Consider the following 15,920-nt stretch of genomic DNA (forward strand, 5'->3'; position numbering starts at 1 on the left):
GCCACATGGCCTGAAATCCGAGAGTCATGCCAGCTGCTGCTCAGGTGGCCACCCAATTGTATCTGGAGGCTGTGCCCCTTCCTCTTATGCCCCCATGATTCCAGGAGGTTGACAACTCCCTGCAATGCTTGAGCGTGTATAGATCACTTTCCTTACAACCTGTGCACACCCGACGGCACCTGTGTGCCAATGGCTGAGTGCCCCTCTGAGCCGGTCATCCTTTTTTTTTCAGAGATACAGCACTGAAACAGGCCCTTCGGCCCACCAAGTCTGTGCTGACCAACAACCACCCATTTATACTAATCCTACATTAACCCCATATTCTCTACCACATCCCCACCATTCTCCTACCACCTACCTACACTAGGGGCAATTTACGATGGCCAATTTACCTATCAACCTGCAAGTCTTTGGCTGTGGGAGGAAACCGGAGCACCCGGCGGAAACCCACGCGGTCACAGGGAGAACTTGCAAACTCCGCACAGGCAGTAACCAGAACTGAACCCCGGTCACTGGAGCTGTGAGGCTGCGGTGCTAACGCTTGAGGCCACAAATAATTTTAATAATTTCATATATCTTCCCAAGACACCTCGATCTTGGGAGGACTATCAGCAGGAAATCACTGCAGACCCTCCCATTGGGCCAGCCAGGTGCCTGTTCTGCCCACCGTCCTTAATTAGACAGCGCTCCCGGAGGCAGCCTCTTAACTGGTCGTCTATGGTAAGATCGCGCAGGCAGGCAGTAAGTCACCACCAGCAGAGTCAAGATCGGCTGTTGGTCATGACCTGAGAAAATCTTCAAAGACGGTAACATTCTACCCAAATAAATGCAAAATACTACTGATGCTGAAAATCTGAAATAAAACAGAAAGTGCTGGAAATACTTTGCAATTCTGGTAGCATCTCTAGAGAGAGAAACAGAGTTAACGCTTCAGGTCTGTGACCTTTCATCAGAACTGGCAAAGGTTAGAAATGTAATAGGCTTTGAGCAAGTGAAAGAGGGGAGGAGAGAAGAAGAACAAAAGGGAAGGTGTGTGATAGGGCAGAAGGCAGGAGAGATTAAGTGACAGATATGTCATGGAACGAAGGCAAAGGGAGGGCTAATAGTTGTAGTAAAAGACAAAGCATGAGTCCAGAGAGAGTGCTAATGGCAGACTAATGAATAGCTCTGTCCGAAAGCAAAAACATGAGAAACAAGTTTAAGACAGGCTCATGGTTAAAAAATAAAATAAAATAAAATAAAAAAGGCAGTGAGCTCTGAAATTGTTGAACTCAATGTTGAGTCCAGAAGGCAGCAGCGTGCATAATTGGATGATGAGGTACTATTCCTTGAGCTTGCGTTGAGGTTCACTGGAACACTGCAGCAGGCTGAGGACAGAAATGTGGGCGTAAGAGCAAGGTGGTGAATTAAAATGACAAGAAAATAGAAGCTCGGGGTCATGCTTGTGGACTGAGCAGAGACGCTCTGCAAAGCGGTCACCCAATCTGCGTTTGGTCTCCCCAGTGTAGAGGCGACCACTTTGTGAGCAGCGAATACAGTATTCTAAATTGAAAGAAGTACAAGTAAATCGGTGTTTGGGGCCTTGGATGGTGAGGAGAGAGGAGGTAAAAGGGCAAGTGTTACACCTCCTGCGATTGCATGGGTAGGTGCTGTTGGAAGGGGACGATGTGTTGGGGGTGATGGAGGAGAGGACCAGCATGTCATGGAGGCAACAATCTCTTCGGAATGCTGACAGGGGAGGGGAGGGGAAGATGTATTCGGTGGTGGGATCACACTGGAGGAGGCGGAAATGGTGGAGTGTGATCCTTTGGATGTGGAGGGAGGTGGGGTGGAAAGTGAGGCCAAGGGGAACCCTGTCACTGTTCTGGGAGGGAGGGGAAAGGGTGAGGGCAGAAGTGCGGGAAATGATTCGGATACGGTTGAGAGCCCCCTCAACCACAGTGGGGGACAATCCTCGATTGAGGAAAAAGGAAGACTGATCAGAAGCGCTGTTGTCGTAGCTTGCATCATCAGAGCAGATGCAAAGGAGATGGAGAAACTGGGTGAATGGAACGGAAGAGGCAAGGTGTGAGGAAGTGTAGTCAAGGTAGCTGTGGGAGTCGGTGGCTTATAATGAATATTAGTAGACAGCCTATCCGCAGAGATGAAGACAGAGAAGTCGAGGAAAGGAAGGGAAATTTCGGAGATGAATCATGTGAATGTGAGAGAAGGGTGGGAATTGGAAACAAAGTTGATGAAGTTTTCCAGTTCGGGGCGGGAGCAGGAAACAGTCATTAATATACCAGAAAAACAGTTGGGGGAGGGGGCCTGAGTAGGACTGGAACAAGGAATGTTTGGCATATCCCACAAAAAGACAGGCATAACTAGGACCCATGCGGGTACCCAGAGCAACACTGTTTATTTGGAAGAAGTGAGTGGAGTTGAAAGAGAAGTTGTTCAATGTGAGAGCAAGTTCAGTTAGGTGGAGGATGATGGTGGTGGATGGGAATTGGTTGGGCCTCTGTTCAAGGAAGAAGCGGAGAGTCCTCAGACCATCCTTGTGAGGAATGGAGGTATAGAGAGACTGGACATCCATAGTGAAAAGGAGGTGGTTAGGGTCAGGAAACTGGAAATTGTCAAAATGACATAGGGCATCAGAAGGATCACAGATGTATGTGGGAAGACACAGGACCGGGGAGAAAAAAATAGAGTCAAGATAGGAAGAAATAAAAAATAGTGGAGCAGGAACAGGCTGAAACGATGGGTCTACCAGGGCAATCCTGTTTGTGGATTTTGGGAAGGAGGTAGAAGCAGACTGTCCAGGGTTGCGGGAATATGATGCGGGAAGCTGTAGAGAGAAGATTTCCAGAGGAGATGTGGTCAGTGATAGTCCTGAAGACAGTAGCTTGATGTTCGGTGGTAGGGTCATGGTTCAGGGGGAGGTAGGAGGAAGATTCCACCCAATATGTGCCATGCTATAGAAACAACCTTCTCAAATGTGCACCAGTTTGTGTTCTGGGATATAGTAGAATTTGGCCAGTGATTGCAAGCTGATATTTCACCACCAACGTGGAGTTAGAATTGTGCAAAAACAGACAAGAGTTATTGTTATGTGATAATCATATTGTATGTTATCTAGTCAAGACTCCATGGAGACTAGCAATAGAGGTGCTCTGCTGTGAGTCTACAAACTAGATCGAATTTCATGAAAGTTGAAATACAGCCTGAAAGGGAGCACTTGATTGAATGTAAAATTTTCCTGTCATAATGCTGTCTGAGCCGCCGTATAGTGTTACTTTATTTCTCGGCATCTGTCGTAAACTTCCAAAAAACATGAAATGTGAGAATACTTTACAAAATATTGGGTAGACATTACTGATAACAACAAATTTAAGACAAAGAATTTGCATTTATATCGCTTTTTTCACACTTTCTGAACATCCCAAAGTGCATAATCACTGCTGATTTATTGACCACCAATTTGTGCACAGCAAGGTCCCCAACCATTTAATCTGTTTTTGATGGTGTTGGTTCAGGGAGAAATGTTGACCAGGACACTGGAAGAACTCCATTACTTTTTTGTATAGAGCCCTGGGATCTTATACAGCCATCTGAAAGGGCAGATGAGGTCTTGATTTAATGCCTCATCCAAAAGTAGCATCTCAGACAGTGTGGCACTCATTTAGTACTGAAATGCCAGTCTAGATTATGTGCTCAAGTTCTGGAGTGGGGATTGAAGCTGCCAACTATAGCTCAGAGACAAATGTACTAGCACTGATCCAAGGCTGACACTTAGTTTCAGTAGAAATGTTTAGATCAATTAGAATATCAACCAACATGCTTAAGATTTGTTTACAAATTAAATGTGCCCACTTAATACCACAGTAAGCCTTTCTGCTTTAATGAGATATAAATGGCGTTCAAGGGTTTCTATGTGTTGCTCAAACAATTCATGTAAACACAATCTCAGAAGAGTACTCCCAATTGCACCATTGTTTTTTTTCCCATTTCTTATCATCTATTCTTAATGAACTCTTTGAGCAAATTACCCAATTAGTATCTAATTATTGGCAAAGTTATGAGAGTGCGCAATGTAGAGGAAGAAATGTAGGAAAGGAGAAGTTTGAACCAGCAGTGCTTGTCTTGTCATACAGATATTTGCAAAATATATAATGGACTGAAAACATTGTGTTATGTTTTGAGATGTGGGGCTTAACTTCCTCCAATTGGTGGGCCAATGGCGGGGACGGAGCAAGGTTTTAACCCACCACCCATGTGTCTCTGTCACTAACCCACCGTTATTTTCGCGTGAGCCTCATGTTAAGGTTTCCTGCAGTAAAATTGCTGATGATTCCAGCTGAAGGGAAAGATGGCAAATTAACATTAAAGCTGCCCAAACAGGTTTCACACAGGATCCGTTGAGAGCTGTCCGGGAGACAGGATTTTTATTTCAGCTGTGCTGGATTTGATCCCGAGTCCCAGAAGTAAAATGATAATTCTAATCCACGGTCTTGATCCCCTTGTCACAATATCAAACTGAAAGCTGCCTGCTTTTTAATGAATTGAAGCACAATTGAAGGGCCAACCATCATGAGGATTGCCCCCCTCAAATCTAAATCAGGGTTCACAATCACTGACCAACGCAAGCAAATGGACCGCTGGGTGGAGCACTACCTAGAACTGTACTCCAGGAAAAATGTTGTCACTAAGACCACCCTCAATGCAGCCCAGTCTCTGCCAGTCATGGATGAGCTGTACGTATAACCAACAAAATCGGAACTCAATGATGCCATTGATTCTCTAGCCAGCGGAAAAGCCCCTGAGAAGGACGGCATTACCCCTGAAATCATCAAGAGTGCCAAGCCTGCTATACTTTCAGCACTGTACAAACTGCTTTGCCTGTGCTGGGACGAAGGAGCAGTACCACAGGACATGCGCGATGCCAATATCATCACCCTCTATAAGAACAAGGGTGACCACGGTGACTGCAACAACTACTGTGGAATCTCCCTGCTCAGCATAGTGGGGAAAGCCTTTGCTCGAGTCGCTTTCAACAGGCTCCAGAAGCTGGCTGAGCATGTCTACCCTGAGGCACAGTGTGGCTTTCGAGCAAAGAGATCCACCATTGACATGCTGTTCTCCCTTCGCCAGCTGCAGGAGAAATGCCGTGAACAACAGATGCCCCTTGACGTTGCTTTCATTGATCTCACCAAAGCCTTTGACCTCGTCAGCAGACGTGGTCTCTTTAGACTACTAAAAAAGATTGGATGCCCACCAAAGCTAGGAAGTATCATCACCTCATTCCATGACAATATGAAAGGCACAATTCAGCATAGCGGCACCTCATCAGACCCCTTTCCTATCCTGAGTGGCGTGAAACGTGTTCTCGCACCTACACTGTTTGGGATCTTCTTCTCACTGCTGCTCTCACATGCGTTCAAGTCTTCAGAAGAAGGAATTTTCCTCCACACAGGATCAGGTGGCTGGTTGTTCAACCTTGCCCGTCTAAGAGCAAAGACCGAAGTATGGAAAGTCCTCATCAGGGAACTCCTCTTTGCTGACGATGCTGCATTAACATCTCACACTGAAGAGTGTCTGCAGAGACTCATCGACAGGTTTGCGGCTGCCTGCACCGAATTTGGCCTAACCATCAGCCTCAAGAAAACCAACATCATGGGACAGGACGTCACAAATGCCCCATCCATAAATATCGGCGATCACGCTCTGGAAGTGGTTCAAGAGTTCACCTACCTAGGCTCAACTATCACCAGTAACCTGTCTCTTGATGCAGAAATCAACAAGCACATGGGAAAGGCTTCCACTGCTATGTCCAGACTGGCCAAGAGAGTGTGGGAAAATGGCGCACTGACACAGAACACAAAAGTCCAAGTGTATCAAGCCTGTGTCCTCAGTACCTTGCTCTACGGCAGCGAGGCCTGGACAACGTACGTCAGCCAAGAGCGACGTCTCAATTCATTCCATCTTCGCTGCCTCCGGAGAATCCTTGGCATCAGGTGGCAGGACCGTATCTCCAACACTAAAGTCCTCGAGGCAGCCAACATCCCCAGCATATAAACCCTACTAAGCCAGCGGCGCCTGAGATGGCTTGGCCATGTGAACTGCATGGAAGATGGCAGGATCCCCAAGGACACATTGTACAGCAAGCTCGTCACTGGTATCAGACCAGTGCTTGTCTCCGCTTTAAAGACGTTTGCAAACGCGACATGTAGTCCTGTGACATTGATCACAAGTCGTGGGAGTCAGTTGCCAGTGATCGCCAGAGCTGGCAGGCAACCATAAAGGCGGGGCTAAAGCGTGGCGAGTCGAAGAGACTTAGCAGTTGGCAGGAAAAAAGTCAGAAGCGCAAGGAGAGACCCAACTGTGTAACAGCCCTGTCAACCAATTTTATCTGCAGCACCTGTGTAAGAGTCTGCCACTCTAGAATTGGCCTTTATAGCCACTTAAGGTGCTGCTTCACAAACCACTGACCACCTCCAGGTGCTTAACCATTGTCTCTCGAGACAAGGTCAAAGAAAGAAAGAAAGAAGCACAACTATTCCATTAGTATGTGCTATCCAATCTTATTATTGGGAAGCCTACCAGCATTGTCAATGGCTCCAAAATGTTAATCAGCTTGAACTACTTCTGTTAACTTTGTTGTTTAATTCAAAACTGCAGCAGTATCCAGGGTCCCAACTCTCCTGCTTTGGGCAGGAGTCCCTAGGAATGGGCAATTGGTCTTCCAAATGTTGCTGCTGGAAACTCAAGAGAAACTATCCTTGTTGGTGCGGTTTGCACATGCACAGCACCCCAGGTGTCGTGACTCGCAACCAAACCATGTTGTCTGGGCCCTGCTGATTTCCCAGCTGTTCAGAAACACCAGGTAGGATTTTAGGCCCCGAAGGGGGCGAGTGTGGAGGCAGGCAGGCACAAATATTCATGCCACCGGCCAGTGTGGCAGTTTGCCAGCTCCTTCACACGGCCAAGCCATTTTCCTGAAGGCAGGATCGGAGTCGACAGAGCTACCGGCTTGCAAGCGGCGAGTAGCCAATTAACGATAGCTGAAGGCCTATTGTCAGAGGCCAACTGGAACTTTCCAGTAGGCCTGCAGGCCCCCTGAGGTGTTGGGGAACAGACCAGCTGCTTAGAGGTGGTCTCCCAGTGGCAGACCTAGAGGCCAGCACTCAAGCAGGCTTTGAGGCCCTCCCCACCTGCCTGGCCTCAGCTGTGGCCATAGACCACTATGTGGAGGGGTTTCCCCTGGTGCCCGGTTGCTAAGGGCATTTTTAAATTCAAAAGTTCCAAAAGTTGGAGGCACCATCTCTCTCTCTCTCTCTTACCTGAACTGCAGACTGCTGCTTCTTCAGTGCTGGAGGCCCCTGTCCTTAATTGAATGGCGAGCCCACCCTCTGGCCACTAATTGGCCAATTCAGGGAAAATCACTGCCAGGTGACTTTTTCCCACAGAGTGCAAGGTTGTGACCCCCATTTGACCCTGACGTCAGGATCCTGATCCAAAGGGCAAAATTCTGCCTGGTTCATTACCAGTTATGAGGATGACAGTATCAGGGTCAACAAAAATTGTCTGGAAATTCCGTGAGACCTTTTTACAGAGAGAGAAAAACACAAACTGGGGAGTGAGTGGGCGAGGGGGAGAGCAACACAATCTGGGGAGGGAGGGAGGGGACAAGAAATACAAACCAGGACAGAGAGTTCATGTCAGCCTGTGACACTATTGTATATGTTTTATTAAGGGAGTTGGGCAGCTTTGATGCTGCTCCCTGAAGGCTAAGGCTCACCTCCTTGACACTGGGTGTTTGAGTCATTGAATCGAATTAGACTTTGTTTTGGCTTTATTTATTATTTTTATAGCTTGCTATATTGTAAAAAGTCACAAAGTGCACAAAAAGGTCAGTTATAAGTTACCTATATCGATGATGTTTTTATTGAATCAGTTGTATCTATTTGGTGTTTCTCATTGGTTGACACAGTAGAAACATCACAGAAGTAGTTGTTATTTAAGCATAACTTATCCTTAAATTTTTCTATTCTTTTGCGTGCTTCGATTTATAAATTATGTTACTTATCTCACAATAAAACAAAATGTCGATTATTTTATTCAGGGCTTGTCCATACTAAGACGTACAAGTAAGGTAAATGGAATAACATGCAAACAGTATGAAAATGTCACATTATTAATTGTCATGTGACTAAGTAGCATGAGTGTTGTCAAGTGATCAAATCTCTAGGAATACGCTGAGTCAAAGTTGGCAACCCTAGCACTATGAATGAGAGCAAGCAATGTGGAGGAATTAATGAAGGAAAGGAGAAATATAAACCAGTGGTGTTTGCCTCGTAATATAGCTATCTGAAACATATATAATGGTCTAAAAATAAATGTTTTTTAATATAACAAAATATATATATTTTTTAATATTTATTTTATTTAGAGATAGAGCACTGAAACAGGCCCTTCGGCCCACCGAGTCTGTGCCGACCATCAACCACCCATTTATACTAATCCTACATCAATTCCATATTCCTACCACATCCCCACCTGTCCCTATATTTCCCTACCACCTACCTATACTAGGGGCAATTTATAAAGGCCAATTTACCTATCAACCTGCAAGTCTTTGGCATATGGGAAGAAACTGGAGCACCCGGAGGAAACCCACGCAGACACAGGCAGGACCCAGAATTAAACCCGGGTCACTGGAGCTGTGAGGCTGCGGTGCTAACCACTGCGCCACGAGGAATGATACTCACAATAGGCCAGAGAGCATTTACGATCCGCATGACCCAGACCTCTGGAATGAAGCCAGGGTTTCCATTCAGCATTGTCCACCTGTGTTTTACATGGGTCAATCAGTCCAGTAAGTGCTTCTCCTCCTCCCCCTTGCTTCCTGTAGGTGACTGCCTGATAGCCACTTGTCAACTGCTGAAGGTGTCCAATTGGAAACTGGAGTCTCCCAGCATGGGAAATCATAAGAATAGGCCCATTGGCCCACCTCTGTGGTGAATAGTATTACAACACTCTTGAGAGTGAGGAACACACTGCTCCAGACTGTACCCTTCATCCAAAAGTTTGTATAACATAGCAAGAAGATTAAAAAGTGCTATTTATTGAAATAGGAGTAGGAATAGGACCAGAGCTGGAATTTCCCCTTTCCTGACATTACCACTGCTTCATGCCCCCTCCTGAAGAAGCTCCAGGATCAAACGATCATCCTCCTGTTCCCATATCATCATACCCACACTTCTTTCCCCGATTAACCCCTTTGCGAGGCAGTCTGCGAAGTTACCCAGACTGCTGCTTGGTTTGCATTCCAGCCATGCCACAATAAAATTAACTCATATACAGGGTACAGACTTTTAAATTAACATGAATACCACTGACGTGCAAATCACAGATTCTGGCACACCCAAGTTAAATTAGAAACTTGCCATATGTGATCTGAAAGTGTCCAGATAAAACTCCTGGCCCAAAAACTATGATCTTTTGGCTCTCCCATGGGCTTGACCTGTACATGTCCCTTTAATGATGCTGATGACTTTAAGGGCCAAATTGCTCTTAATTTTCCTGCCCCAACTGCAGTACCTCCAGGAGTGTTTGAACTCTGTCATCTTCAGTATATGAAGGGCCATCAGGAAATCCAGGCATTCCAGTACTCCCCATGGTGCAGCTTATGTGTCCATTTGACGACAAGGTTAGCTTGCTCTAGTTCCTCAACAATGGGCTGCCATAATGCTCAATACTCACACTAACACTCTTCAATATATACACAAGCAACTTACTGTCAACAAAGTCACACAAATTTACATATGTGGATGACTTTTTGAAATTAATTCATAGAATGTGTGCTTCGCTGACAAGGCCAGCATTTATTGCCCATCTCCAATTACCCTTGAGAAGGTGGTGGTGAGCCACCTTCCTGAACCACTACAATCCATGTGGTGTAGGTACACCCACAAAGCTGTTAGGAAGGGAGTTCCAGGATTTTGATCCAGTGACAGTGAAGGAACGGTGATATAGATCCAAGTCAGGATGATTTGTGACTTGGAGTGGAACTTGCAGATGGTGATGTTCCCATGCGTCTGCTGCTCTTGTCTTTCTAGGTGGTAGAGGTCGTGGGTTTGGAAGCGGCTTTCAAAAGAGCCTTGGCGAGTTGCTGCTGTGCATCTTTTAGATAGTACACACAGCTGCCACTGGTGGAGGGAGTGAATGTTTAAAGTGGTGGATTGGGTGCCGATCAAGCGGTCTGCTTTGTCCTGGATGGTGTCGAGCTTCTTGAGTGTTGTTGAAGCTGCACTCATCCAGAGAAGTGGAGAGTATTCCTTCACACTCCTGACTGTAGACGGTGGACAGTCTTTGGGGAATCAGGTGGTGAGTTACTCACTGCAGAAATCTCAATCTCTGACCTGCTCTTTTTTTTTATTCATTCACGGGATGTGGGCGTCGCTGGCCAGGCCAGCATTTATTGCCCATCCCTAATTGCCCTTGAGAAGGTGGTGGTGAGCTGCCTTCTTGAACCGCTGCAGTCCATGTGGGGTAGGTACACCCACAGTGCTGGTAGGAAGGGAATTCCAGGATTTTGACCCAGCGACAGTGAAGGAACGGCGATATAGTTCCAAGTCAGGATGGTGTGTGACTTGGAGGGGAACTTGCAGATGGTGGCATTCCCATGTATTTGCTGCCCTTGTCCTTCTAGTTGGTAGAGGTCGCGGGTTTGGAAGGTGCTGTCTAAGGAGCCTTGGTGCATTGCTGCAGTGCATCTTGTAGATTGTACACACTGCTGCCACTGTGCGTCGGTGGTGGAGGGAGTGAATGTTTGTAGATGGGGTGCCAATCAAGCGGGCTGCTTTGTCCTGGATGGTGTCGAGCTTCTTGAGTGTTGTTGGAGCTGCACCCATCCAGGCAAGTGGAGAGTATTCCATCACATTCCTGACTTGTGCCTTGTAGATTGTGGACAGGCTTTGGGGAGTCAGGAGGTGAGTTACTCGAGTCAGGAGGTGAGTTACTCGAGTCAGGAGGTGAGTTACTCGCCTCAGGATTCCTAGCCTCTGACCTGCTCTTGTAGCCACGGTATTTATATGGCTACTCCAGTTCAGTTTTCGGTCAATGGTAGCCCCTAGGATGTTGATAGTGGGGGATTCAGCGATGGTAATGCCGTTGAATGTCATGGGGAGATGGTTAGATTCTCTCTTGTTGGAGATGGTCATTGCCTGGCACTTGTGTGGCGCGAATGTTACTTGCCACTTATCAGCCCAAGCCTGGATATTGTCCAGGTCATGCTGCATTTCTACACAGACTGCTTCAGTATTCGAGGAGTCGCGAATGGTGCTGAACATTGTGCAATCATCAGCGAACATCCCCACTTCTGACCTTATGATTGAAGGAAGGTCATTGATGAAGCAGCTGAAGATGGTGGACCTAGGACACTACCCTGAGGTACTCCTGCAGCGATGTCCTGGAGCTCAGATGATTGACCTCCAACAACCACAACCATCTTCCTTTGCGCTAGGTATGACTCCAGCCAGCGGAGGGTTTTCCCCCTGATTCCCATTGACCTCAGTTTTGCTAGGGCTCCTTGATGCCATACTCAGTCAAATGCTGCCTTGATGTCAAGGGCAGTCACTCTCACCTCACCTCTTGAGTTCAGCTCTTTTGTCCATGTTTGAACCAAGGCTGTAATGAGGTCAGGAGCTGAGTGGCTCTGGCGGAACCCAAACTGAGCATCACTGAGCAGGTTGTTGCTAAGCAAGTGCCGCTTGATGGCACTGTTGATGACACCTTCCATCACTTTACTGATGATTGAGAGGAGGCTAATGGGGCGGTAATTGGCCGGGTTGGATTTGTCCTGCTTTTTGTGTACAGGACATACCTGGGCAATTTTCCACATTGCAGGGTGGATGCCAGTGTTGTAGCTGTACTGGAACAGCTTGGCTAGGGGCGCGGCAAGTTCTGGAGCACAGGTCTTCAGTACTATTGCCGGAATGTTGTCAGGCCCCATAGCTTTTGCAGTATCCAGTGCCTTCAGTCGTTTCTTGATATCACGTGGAGTGAATCGAATTGGCTGAAGTTTGACATCTGTGATGCTGGGAACTTCAGGAGGAGGCCGAGATGGATCATCAACTCAGCACTTCTGGCAGAAGATTGTTGCAAATGCTTCAGCCTTATCTTTCGCACTGATGTGCTAGGCTCCCCCATCATTGAGGATGGGGATATTTGTGGAGCCACCTCCTCCAGTTAGTTGTTTAATTGTCCACCACCATTCACGGCTGGATGTGGCAGGACTGCAGAGCTTAGATCTGATCCGTTGGTTCTGGGATCGCTTAGCTCTGTCTATCGCATGCTGCTTATGCAGTTTGGCATGCAAGTAGTCCTGGGTTGTAGCTTCACCAGGTTGACACCTCATTTTGAGGTATGCCTGGTGCTCCTCCTGGCATGCCCTCCTGCACTCTTCATTGAACCAGGGTTGGTCTCCTGGCTTGATGGTAATGGTAGAGTCGGGGATATGCCGGGCCATGAGGTTACAGATTGTGGTTGAGTACAATTCTGCTTCTGCTGATGGCCCACAGCGCCTCATGGATGCCCAGTTTTGCATTGCTAGATCCGTTCAAAATCTATCCCATTCAGCACAGTGATAGTTGCCACACAACACGATGGACGGTATCCTCAATGTGAAGGCGGGACTTCGTCTCCACAGGACTGTGCGGTGGTCACTCCTACCAATACTATCATGGACAGATGCATCTGCGGCAGGCAGATTGGTGAGGACGAGGTCGAGCATGTTGTTCCCTCGTGTTGGTTCCCCCACCACCTGCCGCAGACCCAGTCTAGCAGTTATGTCCTTTAGGACTCGGCCAGCTCGGTCAGTAGTGGTGCTGCCGAGCCACTGATGGTGATGGACATTGAAGTCCCCCACCCAGAGAGTACATTTTGTGCCTTTGCCACCCTCAGTGCTTCCTCCAAGTGCTGTTCAACATGGAGGAGCACTGAGTCATCAGCTGAGGGAGGGCGATAGGTGGTAATCAGTAGGAAGTTACCTTGCCCATATTTGACCTGATGCCATGAGACTTCATGAGGTCCGGAGTCGATGTTGAGGACTCCCAGGGCAACTCCCTCCCTACTGTATACCACTGTACCACCACCTCTGCTGGGTCTGTCCTGCCGGTGGGACAGGATGTACCCGGGGATGGTGATGGCAGTGTCTGGGACATTGTCTGTTAGGTATGATTCCGTGAGTACGACTATGTCAGGCTGTTGCTTGACTAGTCTGTGGGACAGCTCTCCCAACTTTGGCACAAGCCCCCAGATGTTAGTAAGGAGGACTTTGCACGGTCGACAGGGCTGGGTTTGCCGTCGTCGTTTCCGGTGCCTAGGTCTTGTAGCCACAGTATTTATATGGCTGGTTCAGTTAAGTTTCTGATCAATGGTAACCCCCAGGATGTTGATATTGGGGGATTCAGTGATAGCAATGCCATTGAATGTCAAGGGGAGATGGTTAGATTCTCTCTTGTTGGAGGTGGTCATTGCCTAGAACTTATGTGGTGAAACTGTTAACTGCCACTTATCAGCCCAAATTTGAATGTTGTCCGGGTGTTGCTGCATGTGGGCACAGACTGCTTCAGTTTCTGAGAAGTTGCGAATGGTATGAACACTGTGCAATCATCAGCAAACATCCCCACTTCTGATATTATGATGGCGGGAAGGTCATTGATGAAGCAGCTTAAGATATTTGGGCCTAGGAAACTACCCTGAGGAACACCAGCAGGTTATTGCTGTGTAAGTGCCACTTGATAGCACTGTCGATGATACCGTCCATCACATTGCCGATGATTGAGAGTAGACTGATCAGGCGGTAGTTGGCCAGATTGAATTTGCCCTGCTTTTTGTAGACAGGACATACCTCCACAATTTTCCACAATGTCGGGTAGATGCTGTACTGGAACAGTTTGGCTAGGGGCATGGTAGTTCTGGAGTACGAGTCTTCAATACTACAGTCAGGAGGTTGCCATGGCCCATAGCCTTTGCTGTATCCAGTGCCATCAGCCATTTCTTTATACCACGTGGAGTGATTCTAATTGGCTGAAGACTGGCATCTGTGATGCTGGGTACCTCAGGAGGAGGCTGAGATGGATCATCCAATTGGCACTTCTGGCTGAAGGTGGATGCCAATAATTCAGCCTTGTCTTTTGCACTGAGGTGTTGGGCTCCCCCACCATTGAGGATGAGGATGTTTGTAGAGCCACCTCCTCTGGTTAGTTCTTTAATTATCCACCACCATTCATGACTGGATGTGGCAGGGCTGCAGAGCTTTGATCTGATTTGTTGGTTGTGGAATCGCTTAGCTCTGTCTATAGCATGCTGTTTCTACTGTTTAGCATGCATGTTGTCCTGTGTTGTAGATTCACCAGATTGGCACTTCATTTTTTTAGTTTGCCTGGTGCTGCTCCTGGCATGCTCTCCTACACTCCTCATTGAACCAAGATTGGTCCCCTAGCTTGATGGTATTGGTAGAATGAGGAATATGAGGTTGCATACTGTGATTGAGTACAATGCTGCTGCTGTTGATGGCCCACATAGATGCCCAGTTTTGAGCTGCTAGATCTGTACTGAGTCTATCCCATTTAGTAGGCTGGTCACGCCACACAACATGATGGAGAGTGTCCTCAGTGTAAAGACAGGACTTCCCCTCCATCAGAACTGTGCAATGGTCACTCCTGCCAATACTGTCAAGGACAGATGCATCTGCGACAGGTAAATTGGTGAGGACAAGGTCAAGTAGATTTTTCCCTCTTGTTAGTTCTCTCACTACCTTCTGCAGGCCCAGTTTGGCTGATATGTCTTTCAATACTTGGCCAACTCAGTCAGTAGTGCTGCTACCAAGCCACTCTTGGTGATGGACATTGAAGTCCCCAATCCAGAATACATTTTGTGCCCTCGGTGCATCTTCCAAGTGGTGTTCAAGATGGAGGAGTGCTAATTCATCAGTTGAGGGAGGGCAGTAGGTGGTAATCAGCAGGAGGTTTCCTTGCCCATATTTGACCTGATTCCATGAGATTTCATAGGGTCCAGAGTCAATGTTGAAGACCTCCAGGGGCACTCCCTCCCAACTACATACCACTGTGCTGCCGGTATACCCAGGGATGGTGATGGAGGAGTCTGAGGCATTGACTGTAAGGTATGATTTGGTGAGTATGACTATGTCAGGCTGTTGCTTGACTCGTCTGTGGGACAGCACACCCAATTTTGACACAAATCCCCAGATGTTAATGAGCAGGACTTTGCAGGGTCGACTGAGCAGTGTCTTTGTCGTTTCCTGTGCCTAGGTCAATGCCAGGTAGTCCTTCCAGTTTTATTCTTATTTGAGTTTTCTATAGCGGTTTGATACAACTGAATGGTTTGCTGAGCCATTTCAGAGGGCAGTTAAGAGTCAACCAGATTGCTGTGGGTCTGGAGTCACAGGTAGACCAGGTAAGGATGGCGGACTTTTGCCCTGAAGGACATTAGTGAATCACTACGCTACCATTTTCTACCTTGTCCTGTAACGCAACTTGCCACCTTCAACAACATTGAGTCCACCTTGAACAGGCACCTAAACATCATGGAGGAATAGTTCCAGAAATAGAAGCTCAAGCCAAACCCCAAAAATCAGTGCATTCCATCTTGATAACTGGAATGCTAAACGCACTCTGAAAGTGACCTTCTGCAACCATACTGTGCAACATGACCTCACTCTGACCTGTCTTGGAGTGAAGCTGGAGCACATAATAACCTTCAACAACCACCTGAAGAAGGTAGTTGCCAAGACTGGTCCAGAAACTAGCATGTTTCAGCCTCAGTGCTTTGGACATCAGTGATGGCCCTTGTGTATTCTGTAACCGAATGTTGTGCACTAGCATGGACCAGAAGTAGCCACACTCGAAAGTCCAGTG

The 15,920-nt window shown here is 47.3% G+C and overlaps 1 protein-coding gene across 5 annotated transcripts in view; it reads left to right on the forward strand.

The window, feature by feature from the left end:
- Positions 1-15,920, forward strand: part of prkn (parkin RBR E3 ubiquitin protein ligase) — a 1,503,655-nt gene that overhangs the window by 1,259,077 nt on the left and 228,658 nt on the right. The window lies entirely within an intron of this gene.

The sequence above is a fragment of the Heterodontus francisci genome, chromosome 13 (genome assembly GCF_036365525.1).
Source record: "Heterodontus francisci isolate sHetFra1 chromosome 13, sHetFra1.hap1, whole genome shotgun sequence".
Taxonomy (NCBI): Eukaryota; Metazoa; Chordata; class Chondrichthyes; order Heterodontiformes; family Heterodontidae; genus Heterodontus; species Heterodontus francisci.